Source organism: Lepus europaeus, chromosome 20 (genome assembly GCF_033115175.1).
Source record: "Lepus europaeus isolate LE1 chromosome 20, mLepTim1.pri, whole genome shotgun sequence".
In the NCBI taxonomy this organism is placed as follows: domain Eukaryota; kingdom Metazoa; phylum Chordata; class Mammalia; order Lagomorpha; family Leporidae; genus Lepus; species Lepus europaeus.
This window is the reverse complement of record NC_084846.1, coordinates 64,910,528-64,921,941: the sequence shown is the minus strand read 5'-3', so window position 1 is coordinate 64,921,941 and position 11,414 is coordinate 64,910,528.

Genomic DNA, 11,414 nt, shown 5'->3' with positions numbered 1-11,414 from the left:
CGGGCGCGGCGGGAGAGCCGGCGGCCAATAGGAGCAGCATGCGGAGTAACAGCTAGCCAATCAGAGCTGCGGCAGGGCGCAGGCGCCTTCTGTCAACCGCGCGGAGCCCGGCGCTGCGTGGGCGGGATCGCGCTGCTGCCGGGGGCGAGGCCAGGCCCGGTCCGTCCTCCGGCCGCCCCTCCCCTGGGGACCCTGGCGAGCGGACCGCCCACCTCCTGGTTTGCGGGGAATAGTGCTGCGGTGTACAGCCGGAGGCCTCCCAGCTGCTCGCCATCGCCCTAGGCGGGTCGTGTTGAGCGCTGTGTTCGCTAGTGCGGGCCTTGACCGCCTGGGCCTGGGCCCGTTAGGAGCCCCCCCGCCTGGCCGGGATGGAGTCCGCGCAGGCCACCCCGTGGGAGTGGCACGGGGACAGACGCCCGCAGAGACCCGGAGCAGCCTTGTGTGAACTCCAGACTTCCTGTGCTGGCGGTGGCCGGCACTCAGCTAGGCAGGCTCTGCTTCTCCCGCACAGGACTAGCTTGGGGAAGGCGCCGGCTCTGCCCTACAGTTCTGGGTGAAACCCGGGATCCTCAGCCGTGTCCAGACTTCATCCAGCCGGGACAGGTGCTTGTCTGTGTAGAGAGGCGGGTGTCACCCAGCACAGTGGGGGCAGGGCCCGGGAGGCGGGTGTCACCCAGCTCAGCGGGGCAAAGCCTGGGAGGTGGGTGTCACCCAGCTCATCGGGGCAGGGCCTGGGAGGGGGGTGTCACCCAGCACAGTGGGGGGCAGGGCCTGGCCTGGAAGGTGGGTGTCACCCAGCACAGCGGGGGCAGGGCCTGGCCTGGGAGGTGGGTGTCACCCAGCACAGTGGGGGCAGGGCCTGGGAGGCAGGTGTCACCCAGCTCAGCGGGGGCAGGTCCTGGGAGGCGGGTGTCACCCAGCACAGCGGGGGCAGGGCCCAGGAGGCAGGTGTCACCCAGCACAGTGGGGGGCAGGGCCTGGCCTGGGAGGTGGGTGTCACCCAGCGCAGCGGGGGCAGGGCCTGGGAGGTGGGTGTCACCCAGCACAGCGGGGGCTGGGCCCAGGAGGCAGGTGTCACCCAGCTCAGCGGGGGCAGGTCCTGGGAGGCGGGTGTCACCCAGCACAGCGGGGGCAGGGCCTGGCCTGGGAGGCGGGTGTCACCCAGCACAGCAGGGCAGGGCCTGGGAGGCGAGCACAGACCCGCAGCTGCCACAGTGCAAGGGGCCCCTCTGCACGTTTCTCAGTGCACAGCAGACGAGGGTGCAGCAGTCGGGCCAGCTGCACCAGGAGCTTCCTTGTAGCCGCTGAGTCCTCAGTGAGCAGGAAGACCCGGGAGCATTCCCTGGGAGCCAGCTTTGCTCCAGGGGTGTGATTGAAATCACAGGTATTTGTGGGGCCAGACCAGAGGGGCCCTGTTTGTAATGAGACGGCGGCGATGTGTATCTCCTGCAGGTCCCCGTGTAACTGACCCCGCTGTGCTGGACCTCTGCGTTCAGCAGAAGCCGGGAGCCCTCCGGTGGGATCTCGCTTCGCGGTCAGGCTGGTTCCACTTGAATGGCAGACGCTAGGTACAGAGACCTCTCGCTTATGCCTGAGATGAACGAAACGTGTTGAAGCGCGGGTCCTGATTGGCCACCGCCCTCCCTTCCGCCTGGTCCGTGGTTTCTCCCTGTTGTTGCTGGGAGCTGCTTTGTTTACTGTCCCAGGAAGCATCTTCATTTTGTGCACTTCCCTCCTCGACCTTTGCCCTTCCTTGTTCCCGTCCCCTAGCAGCTGAAAGGCCCTGGCGCCGCTGGCTTCCTCACGCCCGGGCTCCGAGAAGCAGAATGGAGTTTTCAGTTTCCACAGCTTCTTCCCACTCTTCAGCCACCAGCAACCGGCGTTCTGCTCCCTGCTTCTGTAAATTTGACTTTTTAATTTTTAAAAAGTTTTTGAACATATAGGCAGAGAATCACAGAAAGAGAACGCAAGACAGCTGACAACTGGTTCACTCCAGAATGCCAGGCTGAAGCTGGACCACACTGGGGGGCTAGGAACCCGGGGCAGGTCTCCCCCGAAAGGGGCCAGTCCCCCGTGAGTGGCCAGTCGTCACCGGCTGCCTCACAGGGTGAGCACCGGCAGGAAGCTGGAGCCAGGAGCTGGAGCCAGGCACTGGTGTGGGACACAGATGTCCTACCCAGGGTCTTAATCATGGGCCGAGTGTCTGCCCTGGGACTTGTGAGTGACAGCATCCGGCATCTGCCTGGTCTCTTAGCCTGAGGTCCTCGAGGTTCATCCGTGTCATCACGATGTCCTACCTTTCTACTGAACAAGAGTTCGTGACATTTCCCATCCTTGTCCACTCGGCCGTCAGTGGACATCAGGTTCTTTCCATGCCTGGCTAATGTGTGAGTAATGCTGAGACGGACACGAGGATGTAGACGTCTCTTGGACACACGGCTTGCACTAACTTTGGGCGTATGTTCTGAAGGGAGGCTGCTGGTTCTTAGGGAACTCCATTCATAATCTTTTCATTTTTTTTTTAAAAAAAAGATTATTTATTTGAGAGGCAGAGTTACAGACAGAAGGAGAGGCAGAAAGATCTTCCATCCACTGGTTCACTCCCCAAATGGCCACAACAGCTGGAGCCAGGAGCTTCTTCCAAGTCTCCCACATGGGTGCAGGGGCCCAAGCACTCAGGCCATCCTCTGCTGCTCTCCCAGGCCATAGCAGAGAGCTGGATCAGAAGTGGAACAGCCAGGACATGAACCGGCGCCCATATGGGATGCTGTTGCCACAGCTGGAGGCTTCACCTACTATGCCACAGGCACCAGCCCTTCCAATTTAATTTTTCGAGCAGGCTCCACACTGTGTGTACCGCCAGCTGTATACAAGACTCCCGTTCCCCACATCCTTGCCAACATTTGCTAATTCTCTTGTTGGCAGCAACCATCCTGACAGCCGTGAGACCACATCCCGTAGTGGTTTTGATTTGCATTTCCTTGATGATTAGAGATGTGGAGCATCTTCTCATACACCTGTTGGGCAGTCGTATGTCTTCTTGGGGAAAATGTCTATTCAGGTCAATTTTTAACTGAGTTACTTGTGGGTTTTTATGTTCATTTTATTCTTTGCTATTAAGTTGCATAAATTTCTTATGCAGTGTGGCTAGAAACCCATTATCAAACATTTGGTTTCCTGGGACCAGCGCCATGGCTCATTTGGTTAATCCTCTGGCTGCGACACTGGCATCCCATATGGGTGCCGGGTTCTAGTCCCAGTTGCTCCTCTTCCAGTCCAGCTCTCTGCTGTGGCCTGGGAGGGCAGTGGAGGATGGCCCAGGTGTTTGGGCCCTGCACCCGCATGGGAGACCAGGAGGAAGCACCTGGCTCCTGGCTTCAGATTGGCATAGCACCAGCCGTGGCGGCCATTTGGGGAGTGAACCAACAGAATGAAGACCTTTCTCTCTGTCTCTCTCTCACTGTCTATAACTCTACCTGCAAAAAAAAAAAAAAAAAAAAAAAAAACCTGGTTTCCAAATATTTCCTCACATTCTATGGGCTGTGTTTTCATTTTGTTGATCATTCCTCTATTGTGTAGAAGCATTTAAGTGTCGGTAGCCCCACGTATCTATTTTCACTTCGGTGGCTGGTGTTTTCAGTGTCTTACTTAAAAAGATCATTGCCGGAGCCAGCACTGTGGCTCAGTGGTTAATCCTCCACCTACAGCACCGGCATTCCATGTGGGCACCAATTCTATTCCCTGCTGCTCCTCTTCCCATCCAGCTCTCTGCTGTGACCTGGGAAAGCAATGGAAGATGGCCCAAGTCTTTGGGCCCTGCACCCACATGGGAGACCTGGAGGAAGCTCCTGGCTCCTGGCTTCGGATTGGTGCAGGTCCAGCCATTTTGGCCATTTGGGGAGTGAACCAGCGGAAGGAAGACCTTTCTCTTTAAAAAAAAAAAAAAAAAAAAAAAAAGATCATTGGGGCTGGCACTGTGGCGCAGTTGGTTAAAGCCCTGGCCTGCAGCGCCAGCATCCCATATGGGCACTGATTCTAATCCCAGCTGCTCCTCTTCTAATCCAGCTGTGGCCTGGGATAGCAGTAGAAGATGGCTCAAGTCCTTGGGGCCCTGCACCCAAGTGGGAGACCCGGAAGAAACTCGTGGCTTCAGATCTCCACAGCTCCGGCTGTTGCAGTCATCTGGAAAGTGAACCAGCAGGTGGAAGACCTCTCTATCTGTCTCTACCTCTCTCTGTAACTCCGTTTTTCAAATAAATATTTTAAAAAAATGATCATTGCCAAGAACAATGTCAAGAAGCTTTTCCCCTGTCTTATTCTAAAAATGTTATAGTTTCAGTTCTTCCATTTAAATCTTCAGAGCCTTTCAAGTTAAGGTTTATGGATGATGTATGTAGTAAGGGCCCAATTTAATTCTTTTGCAAGTGGATATCCAGTTTTCCTAGCACCATTTACTTAAGAGACTGTTCTCTCCCGCTGTGTACTCTTCACAACTTTTTTTTTTTTTAAAGATTTATTTTATTTATTTGAAAGAGTTACAGGGTAAGGTAGAGACAGAGGTCTTCCATCCGCTGGTTCACTGAGCCAATATACGGAGCCAGGAGCTTCTTCTGGGTCTCCCGCCAAGGACTTGGACAATCCTCTACTGCTTTCCCAGGCCGCAGGCTGGATCAGAAGTGGAGCAGTTGGGATTGGAACCAGCGCCCATATGTGATGCCAGCGCTTCAGGCCAGGGCTTTAACCCACTGTACGATAGCGGCCCCCTCTTGACAACCTTGATAAAACTGAGTTGACTGAATCTGTGTGGGTGGATTTATGGGACCTCCCTTCTGTCCCCTGGTGTCTGCCTCTGTACCAGCACCAGGCTCTTAGGATTCCTCTGGCGTTGTAATATGGTTTACCTCCTGTAATGCAATGCCCTCTGCTTTGTTCTTTTGCTCAGCATGGCTTTGGCCGTTTGGGTCCATATGAATGTTAGCTTTGTGCTTGTAATTTGTGTGAAAAACACCCCTGGAGGTGGATGGGATGGCACTGAGTCTGTTCACTGCCTTGGGCGGTGTGGTCACCCTAACAATATTAACTCTTCCAACCCTTGAGCATGGGGTAGCTTGTCATTTAACTGAATCTTTTTCAGTTGCTTTCATCAATTCTTACAGTTTCCGGGGTACAGGTTTACACATCTTTGCTTAAACTTACTCCTCAGTATTTTAATTGATTTTGTTGATGCAGTTGAACTAAGATATTTTTCTTAATTTCTTTTTTAGATAGTTCATTGTATAGAAGCTACTGAGTTTTCATGTTAATTTTGTAACCTGCAACTTTACTGAATTCTTTATCAGTTCTAAAAGTTTTATTGGTAGAGTCTTTCTCTATACAAGTGATCTTCAAAAAGTTCATGGAAATACCCTTTATTTTAAAAATGTGTTTGGGTTTCAAACTTTTTTTGCGCTAAAGTAAACTTATCTTTTTTTTTTTGGACAGGCAGAGTGGACAGTAGAGGGAGACAGAGAGAAAGGTCTTCCTTTGCCGTTGGTTCACCCTCCAATGGCCGCCGCGGTAGGCGCGCTGCGGCCGGCGCATCTCGCTGATCCGATGGCAGGAGCCAGGTGCTTATCCTGGTCTCCCATGTGGGTGCAGGGCCCAAGGACTTGGGCCATCCTCCACTGCACTCCCTGGCCACAGCAGAGAGCTGGCCTGGAAGAGGGGCAACCGGGACAAGATTGGTGCCCCGACCGGGACTAGAACCCGGTGTGCCGGCGCCGCGAGGCGGAGGATTAGCCTGTTAAGCCACGGCACTGGCCTAAAGTAAACTTATCTTTTGATTTCCTTTTCCCACAACCTTTCTAAAACACCCACATGTAAAATAATATTGTCAGCAAATAGACAATTTTGCATCTCCCTTTTCAATTTGGATGCCTTTTATTTCTTTCTCTTACTTAATTTTCCTAGCTAGGACCTCCAGCAGATGGAAGACCCCTTCCCCTCCCCCCCCCCCCAATTTGTTTTCTGGAAACTAAAAGAATTGACAGGAGTAGCTGAAGAAGATGCAAGTAAATGATAAGGTATCCCATGTTCATGGATTGGAAGAATTAATATTGTTACAGTGTCCACACTACCCAAGGCAGTCTAAAACGTGCTCTCTTTCTTGCTGTCTCTCCCTCTCTCTCTGTCACTCTGCCTTTCAAATAAATAAAAAAGTAAAAAAAAAAAAAAAAGTCCTTGAGCTGCTTCAGGGAGTGAACTGGAGTAACACATTTCCAGGTAGATAACATTGCAAGTCAGCTCAGGGTGCCACATCATTTATTTCAATTTACAAAAGCCATACTATATAGATTCATACCTATGCAGTAAAATATCAGAAATACACAGAAATGGAATCCATCCATGTTCAGGTTGTAGTTTTCTGTGTGGGAAATAAAGGAGTGGAATTGGGGAATATTTGGGGGTCATTCATTGCCTTTCTGATATTTAAAAAAAGAGCAGAACATCCAGGTTTGCTGGGTGGGAGGGGCTCTGTCTTGGCTGAGGGGTTTACTGGGTGCAAGGTGCCGGACTGTGCGGCTTCAGCAGAGAGCTGGTGCCTGGCCTGGGCGTGGTGGCCGGGCTGCCATTGTGAGGCGGCTCAGAGGCGATGCAATAGAGGAGGTAGGGGACCCCCCCCCGCCACCCCACCCCCCCGCATGCTGTCCCCTGAGGGAGAGGCGCCCGAGAAGGAGGAAGACAGGGCAGAAACTGCTGGTGTGCAGCTCCATGCTCGCCCTCACACAGGAACGAGGGAGCGAGTGACCCTCGCCCCCGGCTCTGCTGCTGGTCCGGGATGATGAGTGGCCGGCCGAAGCTGAGGAGGGGCATGGGGCTCTTCCGAGGCAGCCCCGAGGAAGCCTGCTGCAGCGCCAGCTTTCAGGGTTTGCTCTCCGAGCCTGAAAACCCCGAGGCACACGAGGCACACGGGTGGGTAACAGCAGAGCCAGGTCCCCGAGCCCTCCCCTTTACGCTAGCCCCGCCCATCTGGGCACTCACCCAGCCAGTGCCACCGCCAGTGTTCCCCTGAAGCCTGCTGTCCGTCACAGCACTGCCCGTGGCGTCCTTTGAGAACATCAGTAGCAATGACTTAGAAGCTTACCGATGATTCACGGCGTCCTCGGCGGGTACGCTTGTCCAGTGTGTGCCGTCCACGGGGTGCCATGGCTGGGGTGCTGGACACGGTGGCATCTGTTACACCCTTGGGTGAGGCCCAGCTCACCAGTCTAGCAGTGGAGACCCACGTTGCCTGGGAGACGACAGGGAAGCCTGCAGGCATGGGTGGATCAAAGACAGCTGAGCTGTTGTTTGTGTCCCCACTTGCTGCCTGCTGGGAAAACAAAAAATGAAAAAAATGGAAAACAGCTTTTGGTAGAGAGAAAAGGGAGGCCTGAGAGCTATCAGTCCATGAGGAGCCGCATCCGAGCACCACAGTGATGACAGACACGCTCACGCTAGGTGGGCAACCCCACGGGCCGAGTGGGGGCATGGGAGTTCGGCACGGCACAGCCCACTGGCAGCTGGGGCTCTCGGTCATTAACTCATCTTTGGTAAATGTGGTGAGGCCTCACTTTTGCTCCAATTCAGCCCACCTGTGAATAGCTGACAGTGGACCCCTGCCACTCCCCGCGCCACCAATAATGTTTAAGGGGACAGGATGGTTTCAAGACTCTACTTCCCTGGAGAGTAGAGCTGGGAGGACTCACTCCTTGTTGCTTTTAGCTGCATCTCGTAAACCTGGGTGGCCAGCAAGCACACTGCTGGACTCAAGGGTAGAGCTATCTGAAGATTCTCTGGGCACTTGGTGGCACGTTCTGGGAGGGTGAAAGAGAGAGAAGTCTTCCATCTGCTGGCATTCTCCCCATATGGTCACAACAGCCAGGGCTGGGCCAGGCCAAAGCCAGGAGCCAGGAGCTTCTTCTGGGTCTTGCACATGGGTGCAGGGGCCCAAGCACTTGGGACATCCTCCGCTGCTTTCCCAGGCACTCTAGCAGGGAGCTGGATCAGAAGTGGAGCAGCCGGGACAGAACCAGTGCCTACATGGGATGCTGGTGTGCAGGCGGCAGCTTAACCCGGTAGGCCTCAGCACCGGCCCCTCCATGAGCTTTCTGATGCCCCCTTCAAATCGCAGCACTTCTGGACCTCGTCCTCTGCTTCGTCCCTCCTCGTGTTCTTGGAGCAGGGACTTGTGCTCTTGGTGGACGAGACCAGTGCAGGGCCAGCAGGCGACAACTGGAGGACAGGTTGCTGAAGTGACGTGAATTCTGGGGCCAGTGCCGCTGCACATCCTCAGTCCTGACCCAGGCTCTCCTGTCGCCCTGAGTCACCTCTGCAGTTAATTAACTAACGATCCACCCCAATCTGGTTTTTTTCTTAAGTTTTAAGATGAATGTTGTGGTTCACCCACTAGGAATACTTTGTGCAGGAGCTCACAGCTTTCTGCCTTGGCTTCATCAGACTCTGTGGCTAGCTTTTTGTTTTGTTTTCCTGTAGGGTTTTTGAAAAGATTGAGTGTGAAAAGCTCTTAACTGCAGCCACTTTGTAAAGCTGGCCAAATCCTTTATAGCGTGCACACCCCTGTAGCTGGCCGAATCCTTTGTAGCGTGCACAGTGCACACCCCCGTAGCAGCAGCGTCTTTCTTGGGGGTGCACCTGAGACACCACGGAGAGCACTCACAGTTGCACTGTTCATCAAAGCCCCGCATGTCTGCACCATTGGGATGGATACCCATGTGGTGTGGTCCCACGATGGACACTCCACAGTCACGGGGCTGAGTGAGCCACAGCCACACACAAGGCCTCGGCGACCCTCGTGGACAGGGTGCCGAGCAGAGGCTGCCAGATGGAGCACATAGACGTGGCTGCACTGGCACAGAGCTCAGAGCCGCCAAGGCTTGCTGGTCGGGGCAGAGCTCAGGAGAGCTGGCCGGTGGAGGGGAAGGTGGAAGGTCTCACGGGGGCACCTGGGGAGCTTTTGATGGGCTAGATGTGTTCCTCTGCTTGACTTGCATTTAAAAATAAAAATCCACACTCTGGGTGGCTTGCACAGAAGTTGGTTTCTCTCAGTTCTGGAGGCTGCCAGTCCCAGATCGAAGTTCACGCTGGTTCTGTCTCTGGCCAGGGCTCCCAGCCTGGCTTGTGGGTAGATGCCTTCTCGCTGGGTCTTCCTGTGCCCGTCTTGCTGTGTGCCCAGAGAGAGAAAATGATCCGGTCTCTCACCAAGACAGCAATCTTAGGAGACTGGGACCAACCGTTAGGACCCCATGTCACCTTGCTTAGCTCTCAAGACCTCAGCTCCAGGTACAGCCACATCTCGGGCCAGGGCTTCACCGCGCCTCTGCAGGGGAGGGTGCTGAGGGTGCCCTGCTTCTGGTTCTGGCTGACGCTGTGTGGTTCCGTCCACTCTGCAGGCTGTGGCTGTGCGGTCAGGATTGCTGGCGTTGTGTGGCTCCTTCCACTCTGCAGGCTGTGGCTGTGCGGTTAGGATGCTGACACTGCGTGGCTCTGTCCACTCTACAGGCCTGTGGCTGTGCGGTCAGGATTGCTGGCGTTGTGTGGCTCCTTCCACTCTGCAGGCCTGTGGCTGTATGGTTAGGATGGTGACTCTGTGTGGCTCCGTCCACTCTGTAGGCTGTGGCTGTGCGGTTAGGATGCTGACACTGCGTGGCTCTGTCCACTCTACAGGCCTGTGGCTGTGCGGTCAGGATTGCTGGCGTTGTGTGGCTCCTTCCACTCTGCAGGCCTGTGGCTGTATGGTTAGGATGGTGACTCTGTGTGGCTCCGTCCACTCTGCAGGCTGTGGCTGTGCGGTTAGGATGCTGACACTGCGTGGCTCTGTCCACTCTACAGGCCTGTGGCTGTGCGGTCAGGATTGCTGGCGTTGTGTGGCTCCTTCCACTCTGCAGGCCTGTGGCTGTATGGTTAGGATGGTGACTCTGTGTGGCTCCGTCCACTCTGTAGGCTGTGGCTGTGCGGTTAGGATGCTGACACTGCGTGGCTCTGTCCACTCTGCAGGCCTGTGGCTGTATGGTTAGGATGGTGACTCTGTGTAGCTCCGTCCACTCTGCAGGCCTGTGGCTGTATGGTTAGGATGGTGACTCTGTGTGGCTCCGTCCACTCTGCAGGCTGTGGCTGTATGGTTAGGATGGTGACTCTGTGTGGCTCCGTCCACTCTGTAGGCCTGTGGCTGTATGGTTAGGATGGTGACTCTGTGTGGCTCCTTCTACTCTGCAGGCCCGTGCCTGTGTGGTTAGGATTGCTGGTGCTGCGTGGCTCTGTCCACTCTACAGGCCTGTGGCTGTGTGGTTAGGATTGCTGGTGCTGCGTGGCTCCTTCCACTCTGCAGGCCCGTGCCTGTGTGGTTAGGATTGCTGGTGCTGCGTGGCTCTGTCCACTCTGCAGGCCCGTGGCTGTGTAGTTAGGATTGCTGGTGCTGCGTGGATCCTTCCACTCTGCAGGCCCATGCCTGTGTGGTTAGGATGTTGACGCTGCATGGCTCTGTTTACTCTGCAGACCTGTGGCTGTGCAGTTAGGATTGGCCCACTTTCCTGTACTTCAGCATAAGGCAGGGGAAAAGTTAGGATGACTTAAGGATTTTTTCAGACATTTTTTTAACGTTCTTTAACTTAATACCTAATTTCCAAAAAATCAGAGCATGACCTTTTTCCTTCATTTTGCTTTTAGTTCATTCAAGACTTCTAGGCAAACATCCTTTATTTTTCCTTCTAATAAGCATTGAGAGAGTATAAACAGGCATAAAGCAACAGAACAGTGATGTGTGTGTGACGGGTGTGGGCGTGTCTACATATATACACCAGGAGAAAACATTTTCCTCAAAGATAATGGATTCAGAATTAAGTTAGGGCTGATGTTGTGATACAGTAGGTTAAGCCATAGCTTGCAACATGGGTATCCCATGTTGGAGTGCAGGTTCAAGTCCTAGCTGTTCCACTTCTGATCCAGCTCCCTGCTGATTTGCCTGGGAAGGCGATGGAAGATGGCCTGAATGCTTGGGTTTCTGCTACCCATGTGGGAGACCCAGATGGAGATCTGGTCTCCTGGTTTCAGAAACTTGGACCAACCCCTGCTGACCACTGAGGCCATTTGGGGAGTGAGTCAGCAGATGGAAGATCTCTCTCTTTCCCTCCCTCCGTCCCTCCTTTCCTCTCCCCCACTCCAATTCTGCCTTTCAAATAAGATAAATAAACCTTTTATAGAAGACAATTACTTTAATTCACAGACTCAGCCCAGAATAAGCAAGAATGAGAACAGACAACTTTGTTGACTCAGATAAAATAGGTAGAATTTAATGTCTAAGCTAAAGGCTGGTAGTGATCGGTTACATTGCTAAGTTCTTCATTTTGTTTTGCTTTATGTTTAGGATACCTCGTTCC